A 19,637-nucleotide genomic window follows, 5' to 3' on the forward strand; every position below is an offset into this window, starting at 1 on the left:
TCTCTCTGCCTGACTGCAATGAGATAACACGCATGTTTTTGGTTTCCAGCTAGGGGAAACACACCTCCTCAACGGGATGAACTAGCTAAGGGTATTAAGCGAGGAAAATAACACAAGTAACTATTCATGGAATTAAAAGAAACACGCAACTATCAAGGAGAAAGACTCTTTACATGTAATTCGAATTGTAAATTATGTAAATAAAATTACTTAGGTTTAAATATGTGACAATATGTGTTGCTTGTTATTAGATCTGCTTTAAGATCAAGACGAGGTCTGCCATCTTCCCAGTCAGAACACAACTTCCAGAAGTCAAGTCATCTTCAAAGAATGGAGAAACAGCCCGAAGAAAAGTCACACCCAATTCCAGGTATGTCTTCACTATATAAAGTATAAAAAAGACTTTCTTGTAAGCGTTGGGCGGTCACTCTAGTGACCTACTTAGTGATATATATATATATATATATATATATATATATATATATATATATATATATATATATATATATATATATGTATGTATATATATATATATGATTTTCAGAATGTGAGAGATTGTATATAATAAATTCCACAGCCAAACAACGTCGCAGCCCACAAGAGCCATGACAGTCAAAGAACCGGAAGTCCAAGACTCGAGTTTCGCCCTCATTTGGGCTCATCAGTTAGACACATCCGAACTCAGAAATTCTTGTGTGCAGGGCGTTTGCTCAGTTGGTAGAGTACTTGCCTTGCATGCGAGAGGCTCGGGTTTCGAATCCTGAGTTCGGATGTGTCTAACTGATGAGCCCAAATGAGGGCGAAACTCGAGTCTTGGACTTCCGGTTCTTTGACTGTCATGACTCTTGTGGGCTGCGACGTTGTTTGGCTGTGGAATTTATTATATATATATATATATATATATATATATATATATATATATATAGTGGAAATGTTAATTAATAAAAACTGAAGAAAGTGGTCAATACTGTTGTAGAGCAAATATGCGTTTTAATTTTTTATTACCGTATCTTTCTGTTAAGTTACATTATTGTTTCAGCTACTCGGCCGTTTTTTTTTTTTTGCCGTCTGTAGCTTCCTCAGACTTTTACTGTAAAAGTCTGAGGAAGCTACAGACGGCCAAAAAAACGGCCGAGTAGCTGAAAAAATAATGTAACTTAACAGAAAGATACGGTAATAAAAAATAAAACGCATATATATATATATATATATATATATATATATATATATATATATATATATATATATATATATATATACTAGCAAAAGTACCCGTCGTTGACTGGGTTCAAAAACAGCCTACAGAAAATGGACTCTGATTTATGAAAGTATGATAGGTTATGAAAAGGAAGGGTTGTAAATTTGGGTTGAATTTGGGGCTATCAAAACCAAAGCAAAATATGATGAAAGTAAAAATAAAATAGATAAACCCCATAATTTATTATACCATATCTGTTAACACTGAAACACTTATCACAATATTCTGTAGATCTATATTAAACAAAACCTTGTTAAACTTTGTGACATATTTCCATTCTATGGGGGTCAGGTGCGAACGAACACCCCATAATTTTATTATACCATATTTCTTCAAACTGAAACATAATTATCAACGTATATTTACGCAGATAGATATGAAACGTCTTTATTAAAGTTTGTGCCTATTTCCGTTCTATGGAGGCCAGGCGCGAATGCAGACCCCACAATTTTATTATACCATCCCTATTTAAGTTAAAACATACTTATCAAAGTATTATTATGTACATCTATATCAAAAACACTTGTAAACTTTTTTTTTTAATTTTTTTTCCATACTTTGTGGACCAGGCGCGAACGCAGACCCCACAATTTTAATGAACCACTGTTCTGCCAGATCAAACATACCCATTCCTGTGTCTCGATACATCTTCTATCATTATATGTAATCAGTTTTTTAAAATAGTCAACCATATAGGAGCCTATTCGTGACCACACACACACACACACACACACACACACACACAGCTTTATATTATATATATATATATATATATATATATATATATTATTTATTAGCTATTTGCTCCTATATATATATATATATATATATATATATATATATATATATATATATATATATATATACCACACACCAGTTTGGGAGTATTCTGTCGAATAAAACAACTATTTGTAAACTTCTACTTTACAGCTTTGTTCTTACTATTATCTATCTATCTATCTATATATATATATATATATATATATATATATATATATATACGCACACACACACATATATATGTGTATATATATACACACACACACATACGCACATATATAAATATATACACACATATATATACACATACACACATATATATACATACACACATACACACATATATACACGCACAAACACACACACACACACAAACACACATACACACACACGCGCACACACACACACACACACACATATATATATATATATATATATATATATATATATATATATATATATATATATATATATATATATATGACACATGAGACGCTATCAATTAACGGAAATAGAAACCACTACATTATGAAATATCCATTTTTTTTTATTAATTTGAACAGTTTGTTAACGTGTAATTCAGATGACATTTTTTTCTTTTATTTTTACAAAGGAGTCACCACTTATTAAAGTCCGGGGGCCACTCAAGGATAAGAGTTAATGAGTGTACAGTAGTCCATGGGAAAATGTAGTAATCGTTAGTAGTGTAAATTTGGTAAAATCGATTACTTAAGGGAACGGCTCATCAAGAATTTGTATACGTTGGACTTGAAAACGACCATTTCATAATCAGCTGGAAATCAGGTAAGCGGAAGAGAGTTCCACAGGCGTGCAGTTCTAAGGAAGAAGCTTTTTTGTGAAAGTCAGGCCAAGGGGGACCATTGATTGGAGCTCAGACGAGCACTTGCCATGAAAATAACGATAAAGCAGAGACAAGCTCGTAATTTCTCTTCTGTGGGAAAGAGGTTGCAGGAAAGAGAAAAGGGCATCCCCCCATTAGGCTGAAGGCAGGGTAAGCTGTTTCTAGCTTTATGTCAGTAAGGGTGCCCGGTATGCATTAATAAGCTGCCGAGAGCTTGGTCCCTAATCAGTGCATATTCTCTCCTGAAGAACTAGCATTATCTGGAAATTAAAGTATAATACCCTACAATTAAAAAAAAAGCAGGTGTATCTGATGTCTTTTGCTTTTGTACAGGTAGAGGATTGCATTGGGAGTGAGACACCTAAAGTCGTCTTATATGCTGCGCAAGTTTATGATTTGGCAAGTCTGCATACTTTGTACTCCCATGGTTCTCCGGCCCTGTCGGTGGGGCATTAGAATACACCGACTGCCTCCCTGCAGAGGGTAAAAGTCCCTCAATGGGGGTCCTCGATATGACCTTAAACTATATCCAGTGGTGAGGCCCCAGCTTGTGGGCTTTGGGGAGTGTGGAGCCACCCTTTAATTACCATTGCTCCCAGGTCCACTCTGACCCAGAGTGGTAGTACCTGTTAGGGTTCCAACTATGGGTTAAATAGAAACCGACTTGAAAACAAATATATTCTATTAAAAAAATTTTTTCTTCAAAATCTTTGGATTCGGCATTAAATAACCCGAAAAGGGTTGATATGCCGTAAAACAAAAACAACCAACCAACCAACCCATGGTTCTCCACTCGCCGGAGCAGCATACCTTTCTGTTGTCACAAATCTCTGCCACAGGAACCACGACTATAAAGAAAGATTTTTGTTCGTGTTATAATCCTCAGCAGCATATGCAGTATGATGACGTATGGAAGTGAAACCCGACCAGAAAGCGTTGAGGACCTGCGTTGCATGGAGAGGAATTATCAAGTTAGAGATGTAACTGACGCTCAAGATGATAATGTGTGGGACATCACAGAGGTAACAAGAGGATGTAAATGCTGTTGTACAACAAAAAAAGTTAAACTTCTTTGTCTATTTTATGACTGAGGCTACAACGTGTTGGTTCCTGGGTAACATTACATTAGTTCTGATGACCTCAGTGGAAGATTAAATCCAGAATTGGAACAGTATAGGCACACATGCACAGAACAGGAGACTTTGATAGTATGGTCATGTTGAAAGAATGGATGAGTAGTAGACGTAGAACAGTTGAGGTAGCAGGTCCAGTTTACAGAGGAAGGAAAACATGAGAGGAAGTGATAAGGATGAGTTTGAAAACAATTTCTTAAAGCCGTCATGTATGATGGATATTAAACCAACGCTGATGATGATAACGATGACGATGACGATGATGATGATGACGATGATGATGATGACAATGATGATGATAACGCTGATAATGACAATGATGATGATAACGACGATGATGATGACAATGATGAAAATGATGATGATGACGATGATGACAATGATGATGACAATGATGATGATTATCATCATGATGGCGATGATGATGATGATGACAACGATGACGTTGATGATGACGATGACAATTATGATGATGATAATGATGACGATGATGATGACGATGATAATGATGATGATGATGATGATGATGATGATGATGATGACGATGATGATGATGATGATGATGATGACGACGGTGACGTTAATGATGACGATGACGATTACGATGATGATAATGATGATGATGATGATGATGACGATGACAATGATGATGATGACGGTGATGATGATGATGATGATGACGATGAAAATGATGATGATGATGATGATGATGATGATGATGATGATTATGATTATGATGATGACGACAATGACGACAATGATGATTACAACGATGATGATAATGATGATGATCATCATCATGACAATGATGATGACGATGATGAAGATGACGATAATGATGATGATGTCAAATGGTAACTCATCAAAGTACTTTAATGTCGATGATCAAACGACAACTTGTCATAAGTGGATCGTTCCAAAATTAAGGCCTTTTATTTTTCACTTCCAAAACAAGAACGTTGAAGAGCTATGAAAATGGAAGTAATGGTAGTGACTATGTAGAAAAATAAATTCTGGAGTAAAAAAGGCTGCCTGTTTTAATAGCACTGCTTCCGTCTTTATAGCGCTTCAAATGTTTTAGTTTAAAAAACAATCGGAAGCTTTGCTTTTGGAACGACCCTTGTATGGCATTAATGCAGGGATGTTCAGGAATCATGCAATTGTGTCCGAGATGGGTATATTTGCTGATGCCACGATGCTTTATTCTCGACATATACAAGGCAATAGCTGAATCCTGAGAAGATGATCTCCAATCTATAGCAGAATATAATATCTAATGATACTAAGACAAAGCTGCTTTCCTTGAACAATTATAAGAAGACTTTTCAACCATTAATTGCCATGGTGAATAGTGCTCTACCTGAGTGTCAATCATTCAAACTCCTACAAGGAATTTGAATTAGAACAAATGCATAGAAGACACTGCCAAGGCATTTATTCATGGTACTTTCCAAACTACACCTGTAGTTTGGTTTTACAAGTCTCTTCATTCACCCTGCTGTTAACAAAACTACCGTGTCTGACACATGCTTTTTCTCTTCCCATGTCTGCTCAAGTTCAGTTTTTCAAACCTCTCTCGCCGGCACATGCTTTGCTTCATTATCGCCGTTCACGTGGTTCCAAATCTCTATCCGCTTTTCTTTTCCTTTTCTTCTTTCACTGTGATATCAACTTGCACCACGGCTTGGTCATTTGCATAGGTGAGTTACCGCTACTGCTACATATACGTCTCCATGGCTTTATTACACAAGAAAGGTGGGTTCCATTTACTGAGCTAAAAGAGTTCTCATACCTGCAAGTATTCTATATCTCATGAAAGCCACCATCCGCCTATACGTGAATATATTGCTGTCACATCTGGACGGATGCACCAACTACTAACGCCTCGCACAAGAATGATGACCAAAGAAAAAAACCTCCAATAATAAAAGAAAATTTGGAACTACATTGGAAGCTTCTCAAGCCATCATGATGATCGTCATCTTTAAAGAGAGTTGTAACAGAAAGAAATGTAACTTTTCCCTTGCGAATCAATGCCTCTCCCCTGTGTGATTCGGTCACATACAGATCAATCAGAGGTGCAGCGCGTTGATCCTTTCTCTCTCCTAGGGAACTCTGACAGCTTCCAGTTTGAAGGAAAAAAAGTCTCCTTTACCGAGAGAGACGCCACCCAGATCGGACCCTTCCTTCCTCCCCCTCTCTCTCTCTCTCTCTCTCTCTCTCTCTTTCTCTCTCTCTGCCCCTAATCCAGTATCGCCGATTCCCACGGGGAATAACTACCGTGAGGTGCTAATTGTCTGTACATATGGCCGAGTGGTCCTAGACGTTGTATCAAAGTTTACAGTTACCCAAAGGTGCTGAGTTCAATCCTGAACGAAGCCAGTGAAAAAGTAACATTCAAAACAGAGAATCAGCAACTATGTCCCAAAGCCTAGCTGGAGTCCGAACACGGTACCCCCGTAATAATAATAATGGGTTGAGTTCGAGACTCCTAACAAACGGTTCCCCAGTTCGATACAAAACACCTGACGAAGGCCGGAGGGAAAAACAGCCGAAACTTTGTGACAATAACAACCAAGATGAGGAAGTCAGTCCGAAAATCTCAATCAATACTGTGAGGTGGTCAGAGACTAGGTTTAGTTTGGAACAATATCTCCCTGCAGACATTCACTAGTGGCTTGCCAGAATAAACCTTTCTTTTTTTTCCTTTGTTATATGAAGTTGTTGTGTTCTTTATTTTAGTAATAATTAAATCGTTTCTTGTATGGATGTTTGAAACTGTTGATTAATAGATATGAGAGAACCATCAACTGTTGATTGTTGTCTGATAAAGTTTTTAGAATGTTATTCATGGAATCTATATTTCTCTTACTTGGTTTCTCCTTCACTGTCTGTTCCACTTTTTCTCAGAAACTATTGGATGATCTGCTGAAATTTTGTATGGGACTTTGTTATAAAATGTAGCAAACTAAGTATTATGTATCTCAACCAAATCGGTCGGGTTAGTTTCTGAGAATATATATATATATATATATATATATATATATATATATATATATATATATATATCGGAAATATATTATAAGTTTTTATTTCGATTCAAACTACTGCACCCAAATCATATGGACATATTTTTTTTTTAGTTTTGAAATCGCAACTTTATAATATATAAAAATCGATAATAATATCGCAACTTTATAATATATAAAAATCGATAATAATATATATGAAATCTGCAAGAATTAAAATATATTTAAGCGTACTTTACGACCGGGCTACACCGGGCGTCCTTGTTAGCTTTTGCAGTTTTAACAAAAAAGCTACAATAATATCAGAGCCATTTGGTCAAGATCAAAGTGTAGTATCTGTTCTCCAGATGCTGCACTTCCATTTCTTGTTCTCTTTCGGTGGAGGATCAGTCCTTCACGACTGAGACAATTGTTTTATTTTTGTACCTTTTCTCCACGTTAAAAAACGACCCTGATGTCTAATTCTGTCCCGTGGGGAGGCATAGTAAATAGCCACAATAATATCAGAGCGTCTCCATTTACGTTGAACATCTACAGAATGCCAACATCAATATATTACATATGAATCGAATTTCCACTGGTCCCGCTAGTGGTGATTAATCCATATTAATCCCTAATTGTGCATCAAACAGATGCCATAATACTTAGTTTCCTGCACTTTATTATAACAAAGGTCAATAAAAAATAAATAAAAGTCCACAATCGTGAATGTATCGAACTGATAGTGAGAAAGATTATCGATAAGTTGATGTGACTTATTATTTAATTGCTAGCTTAGATAAATACTTTTACAGTTTTAACAAAAGAGCTGCAATAATATCAGGGCGTCTTCATTTACGCTCAGCATTCACAGAATGCCAACACGAATATATTACATTTGAATGAGTCCCCTGTGGAATTTCCACAGGTCCCGCTAGTTAATATTACTAAGCACAGAATGCTAACATAAAAAAAACATGAAAAATAGTTCATCCTCGAGTACAAAAGACTGACTTAACAACAGTGATTTTTTTCTTTAGAAGCACTTGTAACATCGGAGAGGGAATTTAGTAATAACTATACGAAATTTGCAAGAATTAGAATATCATATTTAAACGTACTTTACGACCTGTCTAGGCCGGGAGTCCCTGCTAACTTAGAAAAATACTTTTGCAGTTTTAACAAAAAAGCTACAATAATATCAGAGCGTCTCCATTTACGCTGAACATCTACAGAACGTCAACATAAATATATTACATATGAATGAGTCCCCTGGGGAATTTCCACAGGTCCCGCTATTTTTTTTTTAGGCTTTATATATATATATATATATATATATATATATATATATATATATATATATTAGGCTTTATATATATATACATATATATATATATATATATATATATTAGGCTTTATATATATATATATATATATATATATATATATATATATATATATATATATATATATAATAAAATATGCACCAAGTGCGCTTGAAAGCCGAATTACAACGCAATATTACGAAAATAAACAAATATTTTACTTGTTTGAAATTTATAATTTAAACATATTTCGGAGTCGAACTCCATCCTCAGTATGTTGCTTTCTTTTTTTTCTTTTTTTTTCTTCTTCTTTCTTCCCATGTTGTTATTGTTTATATATTACTATATATATTATCTATTATTTATTATTGACGGTTCTCATATCGCGGTGAATCAATGCTCCTATAAATTCGTTTTTCTTTTGTGTGTATTGATATTCATATTAAACCCCCTCTTTTCTATTTATTTAAAAAGAAAATACAACTTTGTTATATATGGCTTGGGAAATTGCATTCACTAGCAAAAGATCTAGCTAATTTGCATATTCTTTTAAACATTCATTTTGATTAATTCCCTATTAGCTTTTTCGGTGTTCTTATGGGATGATAATCTTTAGTTAACTATTACGTGTAATTATATTCATGCAGATATTCTACATGATTTATACTTGCATAATATTTGCGCAAAATCTTTACAGTAAACACAAAATCGTTTCCACATATATTTATGCATACGTATATATTTTTGTTTAATCTATCTGTATATCTATAAAAGTGAACGTGTCTGTGTCTCTGTGTCTCTGTGTGTACATTTGCCTACGCAATAACTCTGTCAATTTTAAGTCGAATTCATAGGAGTATAGGTAGATAGATAGATAGGTATACATTTTTTTGGTAATTTGAAAAGTTCCAAATGTCAGCGACTATTGATCAGAATTTAATAAATGAAAGCTTGTTGGAAAAGTAATGACCTGAATTGTTTAGCGGGCTATGTGACATTTGCCCCTAAGGTCGAATATTAAGATAATAATCCATCATCTATCATCACGCTTAGGTTACGGCTTATATATATATATTGATAAGTATATATATACTGCAATAAAAATGCGGTATATATATATATATATATATATATATATATATATATATATATATATATATATATATATATATATATATATATATAAGCATGGGTGCCCGCTGTTGCACGGGTGTTTAGAGGTGTATGCTGAGCAAATATTTTTAAAAAATCAAAAAAAAACTGTCAATTTTTTTTTAATTTGATCCCTATTATGACCCCTTAACATTTATTGTTTTGGGCTCAAATCAAGTTATTAAATTAGATCCATGTCCAAGGAACCTTTATCTAAAATTTCAAGTGCGTAGACCCAAAATTATCGGAGGAGTTTGGTAGAGTTTTCAAAGGTCAAATCGCTAAACTTTGACCCCTTAACAGCAAAATTTCTGGCCGAAACCCGATCACATCGATTTTCCCAAATCTCAGTACCCTGTATATCAAATTTCGAGTCTGTAGACTAAAAATTGACAGAGTTATTGCGTAGGGAAATGTACACAAACACACACACAGACACACAAATACACACACACAGACACACACATAGACACGTTAACTTTTATACTTGCATGGGTGCCCGGCTTTTCCCGGGTGTTTGGAGGTATATGCTGAGAAAAAGAAACATAAAAAAAGCAAAAACGGTCAATTTTTTTAACTTTAACCCCTATTATGACCCCTTAAAATTTATGGTTTTGGGCTCAAATAGAGTTATTTAGTTAGATTCATGTCCAAGGAACTTATATCTGAAATTTCAAGTGTTTACACCCAAAATTGTCGGAGGAGTTTGGTAGAGTTCTCAAACGTCAAATGGTTGAACTTTGACCCCTTAATCGCAAAACATTTGGCCGAAAATGGATCACATAGATTTTCCCAAATCTCAGTACTCTGTATATCAAATTTCGAGTCTGTAGACTAAAAATTGACAGAGTTATTGCGTAGAGAAATGTACACAGAAAGACACACAGACACGTTCACGTTTATAGATTAAACAAAAATATATACCTACTAGCATTTCGGTCCGGCGTTGCCCGGGTGTTTTGAGGTGTATGCTGAGCAAACAAAAAATCGGGAAATTAAGTTAGATCCATGTCCAAGGAACCTATATCTAAAATGTCAAGCATTTAGACCCAAAATTGTCGGGGGAGTTTGGTAGAGTTTTCAAAGGTCAAATGGTTGAACTTTGACCCCTTAATCGCCAAATTTCAGGCCGAAAACGGATTACAAAGATTTTCCCAAATCTCAGTACCCTGTATTTCAAATTTCGAGTCTGTAGACTTAAAATTGACAGAGTTATTGCGTAGGGAAATGTATACAGACACACAGACACACGCGCGCGTGCGCGCGCGCTCACTTTATATATATATATATATATATATATATATATATATATATATATATATATATATATATATATATACTAGCATGGGTTTGGAGGTGTATGCTGAGCAAAAAAAAAAACGGTCATTTTTTTTAACTTGACCCCTATTATGACCTCTTAACATTTATTGTTTTGGGCTCAAATAAACTTATTAAGTTAGATCCATGTCCAAGGAACCTATATCTAAAATGTCAAGTGTTTACACCCAAAATTGTCGGAGGAGTTTGGTAGAGTTCTCAAAAGTCAAATCGTAAAACTTTGACCGCTTACTCGCCAAATTTCTGGCACATCCGGTCACATCGATTTTGCCAAATCTCAGTACCCTGTATATCAAATTTCGAGTCTGTAGACTAAAAATTGCCAGAGTTATTGCGTATGTAAATGTACACAGACCCACACAAACACACACACACACACTTTCACTTTTATAGACATACTAGCATGGGTGCCCGGCGTTGCCCTGGTGTTTGGAGGTGTATGCTTAGCAAAAAAAAAAAAAAACGGTCATTTCAAATCGTTGAACTTTGACCCCTTAACAGCGAAATTTCTGGCCGGACCCCGATCTCATCGATTTCCCCAAATCTCAGTACCCTGTATATCAAATTTCGAGTTTGTAGACTAAAAATTGACAGAGTTATAGCGTTGGAAAATGTACTCACATACACACACAGACACTTTTATATATATATATATATATATATATATATATATATATATATATATATATATATATATATATATATATATATATATATATATATATAGACTAGGCTATGATACATGTTTACTGCAAGGCTAAAAATTAAAACATGAACCAATAGCTACTACGGTATGCATTGGAAATGCCGGTGTTCGACCTTCACCTGGCAAATTTCATTTTTTTTAATTTTCACAATTTTGCACCGATTTTTCCGGGCTAAAACCCAAATATAAAGTTTCGCATGGATTCAAATATCTTATATATGAAGTTTCATGTCTGTAGACCAAAAACTCTAGGAGGTGTTTGGTAGGCAAATACGCAAATATTATGCAAGTATAAATCATGTTGAATATCTGCATGAATATAATTACACGTAATAGTTAACAAAAGATGATTATCCCATAAGAACACCGAAAAAGATAATAGGCAATTAATTAAAATGAATGTTTAAAAGAATATGCAAATTAGCTAGATCTTTTGCAGATGAATGCAATTTTACAACCCATATATAACAAAGTTGTATTTTTTTTTATTAAATAAGAAGAAAAGGGTTTTTTTTTAATATGAACATCAATACACACAAAAGAAAAACGAATTCATAGCAGTATATATATATAGATAGATAGATATATATTTGTCTGGCGGAGAAAGACCAAAATTATTCAAGAACATGGAGGTTGAGTTTGCAATAAAACCTCGGAATCCGACTTTGATAGGAAATATAATGCTTTCCCAGCAATTTTTGACACCTTGCCCTATCCACGCTGATGTCTTGTATTTTCTACCAAACATTTTTTTTTTCTCTAATAGAGATATATAGTTTTGGAACAACGTTTCTAATTAGTTTGCAAGTTGTACTCAAAGGTGTGCAGAGTTACGATGATACGCTGGTGATGCTCGGGAATAACTCTTTGACTGTATGCCCCAAAGACTCAAGTATAAGTCCTAGTACTGAGGAATATGAGAAAGTGAAGTTAGTTTGCATATTGCTCGATGCCCCTCTCCAATTTGAATAAACGAGGCCACCACCTTATCAACCCACTCCTCTTCCGCACTCAACTGCTCAGGAACCTATACGGAATTTCGAATTTAATCCTTTAATTTACGGGGGTAGTTTGTTCTCGTTCTATCAGCCATGACCAAGTAGAAATGTTAATTATTATACGATTCTTAGTTATTGTTGTATGTGGGGAAGATTAAAGATACAGCCACCAAAAAACAGTAACTTCGAACTGTTAATTGTTAATGAACACCTTGATCCGTTACGCCATGGTTGATGGAAAGAGAACAATCTGGCCTCATGGACTCTGTTCAAAATTCCATATAGATTCCCGAGTTCGACATAAATATTGCCGAGCTTGACAAAATGCACTTGAAGCAGATTGGAGGTTACATCAGTCTAAACGCTGTGAGAATAATATCCAAAATGAGAACAGCGGTCTAAATAATCCAAATACAAAGTGCCTTTAATAAGTTGCCATATTTTTTGTGCGGGCATTTAGAATTGTCGTAGACTTTTGAAAATTCGGTATATTATTTCTACACATCTTATGAGATGACTGGCCAATTTTTATGATTTCAGTTTCAAATGGACAGCTACAGTAGGAATTGGAATACATCCTACTAAAGCCTGATTGTCACAACTGGTAAATTTCACAAATGCAATTTACGCGTGGTAACACTTTAGAAGAACGATATGCAATAAAAATAAAATTAATTGGAAAAAAAAAACGCCACATAAACGTATGGAATGCTTCAGTTTGTTGTTGGACCATCTTGCATGAATGGAGCATCAGATTCAAGGAAGGCAAAGAGTCTGAGAGGGATAACGAGAGGTGTGGGACGAGTAAGGAAGTTAGAACACCAGAGTTGACTGGCCAAATAAAGAATTCCATGGATAAGGACCGTCGTGTATCTATAGAGACAATAAGTGCATATTTTGATGTCAGTGTGGGAACTGTACACACAATTATTTGTGAAGAGCTTAAGATGTGGAAGATTTGGCGGTTTGTCCTAAGGGTGCTCCATCCTTGTCAGAGATTATTTGACCAAGATGGGCGTCAAGACAATTCCTCACCCTCCCTATAATCCAGACCTTGCTCCCTGTGACTTTTGGTTATTCCCTAAGTTTAAAGAAAACCTTAGAGGCTGTCGTTATGAGAGAATTGACGAAATGAAAGAGGCTGTGATGAGGGTCATTGACACGCTCACACACGAGGACTTCCATGGAGGCTTCCAGTAGTTGTTGAAACGGTACAACAAGTGCATTACAGCCGGAGAAGATTACTTTGAAGGGGACTAAAGTTTCATGTTTGTACTATTAATACAAGTGCCCATACGAAAAACGTCTGGAAACTTATTGAAGGCGCCACGTAATCCAAATTTTCTATTTGGACTTTTAATTTACTTTCGAATTGTGAATATAAAAAAAAACTACATGACAACACAAGTCTGAAGAATTCAAATAAAACAAAGTATAAGTTCTTATCTAAAAAGAAAGTCCCTAAACTGAAGAACTAGAAGCGGAACAAACTTACTGAACTCAGCATTAAGCGATCCGAAAAGGGTTGATATGCCGTAAAAAAAAATAAATAAATAAAAAAAAAGGAAAATTTGTACTTACTTTGGTTGCGTTAATACGCTTCTTAATGATATATACATATATATTTTTTCTCTCTCTCCGGTTTGAAATCCTAAAGTAGTTCCAAACCTTAATAGTTCGGAATTATTACACAACAATTTGCTGGGAAAAAAAAGGCCAGATGCGCGTTATTTTGTTTTGTTTGTTTTTTGTTTTGTTTTTTTGTTTTTTGTTTTTGAGGTGGAGGTGTTTTTTTTTTTTTTTTTTAATTTATCTCTAGTTTCCGTTTGATTTTCGTCGTCTTCAGAACAAAAATTAAGGTCTAAACTATTTAACCTTGAAAAAAAATACTGCATAAAAATAGTTTTCCTCTTTGCAGAGTGGTGTTAGCAGGGCGATGGAAACGATCTTTTTTTTTTTTTTTTTTTTTTTTTTTTTTTTTTCTTGGATACGAACAGAGTTAATATTAGGTGGGAGGGGGAGAGGGAGGATAATAGGGAAGGTTTTACTTATTGTAGTTGTTTCTTTTTTTTTTATTTTCAAACAAGTGAAGCAATGAAACAGGTGGGCGAAGAGAGCTTTGGAAAAAGAGAATCGTCAATACTGAACATGTGTTGACAGTTTCGTTGAAGTACACGTCTACGTCGGGTTTCTCCAATGCTTTCTCTCTTGTTAATGTTTACAATAACCCCGCCATCTCACGTACGGTGGGCGGGGGGGGGGATGGGTTTGCCTAAAATAATCCCTCCGTTTGCTAGCTTTCCGGCTAAAATCAGCGGTAATTTTTTACATTAGGTTTGTAGTGAAGCCAAGACTCCATTACATGTCTCTTTCTCTCTACTCTTCCATTTCCCCCTTCCTTCCTTCCTTCCTTCCTCCTTTCCTCAAAAATGTGACCAGAGGTTGTAACCAATCAGGATGGAGAACAGTTCTGGTGGGAAAGACAAAAAGAGATACAAAAAAGTGTTGGAAGCAAAAAAGACGGAGACGCGAGTGGTTCCAGAGTCAGGGCACAAAAATGAAAATCACGAACTTTCTATAACCCGATACCACTTGTACGCTGAAATGAATATAAAACCGTTTCGTTTGGAAGTTCCTTTGTTTCTTTATTATGATTCCCAGGTCGGTTTCTACTCCCGTCTTATTAATTTTGACGACTCCCCAAAAGGGGGACCCGCCGAAATGGTGACCTACCAACAAGAATTGCATTATGGTAACAGCCATAGGTCCACCTCCACAATTTTCTTGAAAATGACGACTTCTAAAGTTCTTTGACAATGCTGAATAAGAAAATCTAATTTAAAATTTGTAGAGACAAGTAGTTTTTTGAGATATAAAGGCCTGAATTATGCACTGTAATTCACTGGCCGCCATGCTGTACGCGCGCGCGATAAACAAATCTACTTCTCTCCGATTGACACTGCCACCTAGCGGAAACAAATCCACTTTTCTACGACTGACACTTCCCCCCCCCTCAATTTTTTTTTTAATAGTATTTGTGGGTGAATATGCTGAAAACGAATATCACATTTAAATTTGGGAAAAATAAAAATATTTTCCCCTCCCAAATGGAGTGTTTATTCCGAAAGCAGTTTTTAACATGGGGAGGTTGAAGATGTCTATTGCGAGAGCTGTTCTTAACATAAGAGGGTCGGGGGTGTCCGAAAGCCGTTCTTAACATGAAATTACTGAATGAAGTGAAAAAAAATGTGGATTTGTTTCCGCTAGTTGGCAGTGTCGGTCGCAGAGAAGTAGATTTGTTTATCATACATGCACGTACAACATGGTGGCCAGTGAATTACAGTGCATAATACAGGTTTTTATCTCTCGAAAAACTACTTATCAAATGAGATTTTCTTAATCAGCATAGTCGAAAACCTGTACAAGTCGTCATTTTAAAGAAAATTGTGGAGGTGGACCTAATGTAAAAAAAAAAACACCACCAAATTAGCATTCGAAGCTCCAAGGCATTACCTCCTTTTTGGTCGCCCAACAAAAGAAGGGCGGACCTGTAAATTCACCCTTGTCCATTCGTCTGTGCGCACTTTTCTCAATAACTACGCCATGGAATTTTTTGAAATTTTGCACAAACATTAAACATGATATGAGTAAAAAAAAGTAACTGAACAGATTTTCCAGAAAAACTCCAATTTTCCCCCTAGGGGTGCCTTTTGGGTTAAAATAGCTAAAATTGACACTTTTGTGCTTATTAATAAAAATTGATGCCTTGGATTTTTATAAAACTTTCTCAAAAGTTGTAACTGATTTCTATATAATTTTGCTTGTCTATACTTCGGGATAACTCTTGAGTGTGGCCAAGAGGTTCTTTTAGAGCTAATAAAAGCACTCAATTTTTAGGACTATTTTACCATATTTATCCAAAATTTGCTATTTTGCAGTTTTGCATAGTGCTGAACTCAAATTTAAATATGTTAAAGCCTTGGGGACTTTTGGGACTAAATGGGGAGTGATGATGGACTTTGTCATTTTTTTTTTTTTTTGCATGGTGCAGAACTCAAATTTACATGTTAAGGCCTAAAACTGCATCATGTGTTCATTTTCACCAGGATTTGACGTCTTCTGGGACTTTTGGGACTAAATGGGGGGGACAAATGCTGAACTTAGTCATTTTTTATGCTTCGTTCACTGTGCACTCACGCATGTTTCACTTGTCATAACCTTAAGATACCGGCATCCTAACCTTAAATGCACCAAACACTGATGTTATTTTCCCCCTTTGCAAAACTCAATCATGTTCTGCAATACCAACAAATTAATGAATCGGAATGGTCCTGTTCAATTTTAGGAAGGCATCCCTTTTCTTTTTTTTTTTTTTTTTTTTTTTGCACCCCAAACAAAGAATATTGCCACTTGCACGTTAGGGGATACTATTTAAGATCATATTTACTGAGGACGATGTGGGGAGTTGAGCAGTGAGATGTTTGGTCACAATATGTTTAAACTTCTGCATGCTAGTACAGGCAGGGAAGCAGGAAACAGAGAAGGAATTTCAAAGTCTAGCAGTCTGAAAGAAGAAGCTATCGGAGTAGAAGCCTTTTTGTGAAGAGGCGGGATGTGGCTGCTTGTCGAGGGGGCACTAGTGCTCTGAGTTCATCAGAGCACATCCCATTAAAATGCGTGTAAAATAGGCACAAAAATGCAGCATTGTGGCGATGAGACAGTGGTTGGAGTTTGGTCGATAGTGCTGGACATAACGCACACACACACAGAGTGCCCCCTTTTTGCCTACTTTTAGGGGAGCTCCACATTAAAAACGGCCTTGTGCCTAATTTGCTTTGGTGGGGAAGCAAATAAATACACACACATACACATATGCACACACAGAGACGCGCACACACACACACGCACACACACAGCACGCACGTTCACACACGTACGCACACATGCACGCACATGCCCACGCCCACACACACGCACGCACACACACAACCACACACACATGCACACAAGGACACACACACATTAAAAAGGAGCAAAGGCCGTATGTTTAACTGTAGCTTATAGAAGAAAAAAAATCGGTAAAAAAGTAAATATACAACAAATAAATATTACCAAAGGCAATAAAAGTTACGCTTCTACCTACTTGGATAAATTTTTTTTCAATTTTTTAAATTCCTAATTATCCTTTTTTTTCAACTCTGTTAAGTGAGAATGAGATAAAAAGCTGCCTAAAATTAGACGACCATCTGAAGTCTCGATAATCGCTCAAAAATGCAAAATTACACAAAATAATAGCAATATACAAAATAATAGCAATAATACAGTTCGGTTTTGCACAATAGATGGCAGTTATTACCATTCTTGTGGTGACCTTTGGCCTATCGACTGTAATATCTTGCTGGTCCTGTGCAGTTCTAGGAGGTCCACCCTTCTATGCTTCGCCTTCTCCATTTAAAATAGGGATTAGTTTATTGCTAATCGCCTGGTGCGCCCATACCGGGCAATGCCGACTGGGCTGCACAGGCACTTTTTGCAGGTTAGAAGAGGGAGTGGGCGCTGACTTTTCAATCCCATTTTCCGACCCTTGTGTCACATTTTTCGCGAGTGATAAAAGCAATAAACATCAAGAAAGCAACGAAAAAGTGAGACGTTCATGTTGTCGTCGGCGGCCATCTTGTCTGCAAAAAGTCAACAGCTTGTCCAAACGATTGAACTTTTGATACGTAATAAAAAAGCATTTAAAACTACTTGAAAACATTTTTTTAAAAAAGTAATTTTTATTGGATGTGGTAACATGATAACTTTTATATTTGTGTTGTTTTGTTTGTTTGTTTTGTTTTGTTTGTTTGTTTGTTTGTTTTGTTTTATTTTCTTTTGTTTGTTTTGTTTTGTTTGTTTTGTTTGTTTGTTTTGTTTTATTTTCTTTTGTTTTATTTTCTTTTGTTTGTTTTGTTTGTTTTGTTTTCTTTTGTTTGTTTTGCTTTGTTTGTTTTGTTTTATTTTATTTTGTTTGTTTTGTTTTATTTTGTTTTGTTTGTTTTGTTTTATTTTCTTTTGTTTGTTTTGTTTTGTTTGTTTTGTTTGTTTGTTTTGTTTTGTTTTGTTTTGTTTTATTTTCTTTTGTTTTGCTTTATTTTCTTTTGTTTGTTTTGTTTTGTTTGTTTTGTTTGTTTGTTTTGTTTTATTTTGTTTTGTTTTATTTTCTGTTGTTTTGTTTTATTTTCTTTTGTTTGTTTTGTTTTGTTTGTTTTGTTTTATTTTCTTTTGTTTGTTTTCTTTTGTTTGTTTTGTTTTCTTTTGTTTGTTTTGTTTTGTTTGTTTTGTTTTATTTTCTTTTGTTTGTTTTGTTTTGTTTGTTTTGTTTTATTTTCTTTTGTTTGTTTTGTTTTGTTTGTTTTGTTTGTTTGTTTTGTTTTGTTTTATTTTGTTTTGTTTTATTTTCTTTTGTTTTGTTTTATTTTCTTTTGTTTGTTTTGTTTTGTTTGTTTTGTTTGTTTGTTTTGTTTTGTTTTATTTTGCTTTGTTTTATTTTCTGTTGTTTTGTTTTATTTTCTTTTGTTTGTTTTGTTTGTTTGTTTTGTTTTATTTTCTTTTGTTTGTTTGCTTTTGCTGTGTTTGTTTTGTTTTCTTTTGTTTGTTTTTTCACATATTTTCTTCTGTTAACTACCGTTAAACTTACCTCAAATCATTGTTCTATATCGTTATGTATCTCCCTTCACCGCCGAGAATGTGTGACACAAGGTTGGAAAGTGGGATTGAGAACTAGCATCCTAGAGAAAGAACACCTTAGCATGCAAAAAAAAATGCCTGTGCAATCCTAGAAAATGCGCCTCGGGAGATTAGCAACAAACTAGCTCATTCTCCTTGGAGATTGACGAACGCACGACACATCATTTGCACTCATACACAAAACACACACCTCACACGAAACTCATAAGACTTTTTTTATATGGTGGTCACCACTTATCAAGGCCCGGAGGCCACTCGGGGATAAGGGTTATTGTGTGTACAGTAATCAATGGGATAGTATTGTAGTAATCGTTAGTATTGGAGATTTGATAAAGTGTCTTACTTAAA

General features: G+C 35.1%; 1 long non-coding RNA gene across 1 annotated transcript in view; it reads right to left on the bottom strand.

The window, feature by feature from the left end:
- The window catches only part of LOC145266318 (uncharacterized), a 63,741-nt gene extending 49,462 nt beyond the window's left edge, over nt 1-14,279 (bottom strand). Inside the window, exon 1 of the long non-coding RNA XR_013864699.1 lies at nt 14,142-14,279. This is a non-coding gene — a long non-coding RNA (uncharacterized LOC145266318). The remainder of the gene's footprint in view (nt 1-14,141) is intronic.
- Nucleotides 14,280-19,637: the final 5,358 nt, after the last annotated feature.

The sequence above is a fragment of the Euprymna scolopes genome, chromosome 41, assembly GCF_053919585.1.
Source record: "Euprymna scolopes isolate OS-2025 chromosome 41, ASM5391958v1, whole genome shotgun sequence".
NCBI lineage: Eukaryota > Metazoa > Mollusca > Cephalopoda > Sepiida > Sepiolidae > Euprymna > Euprymna scolopes.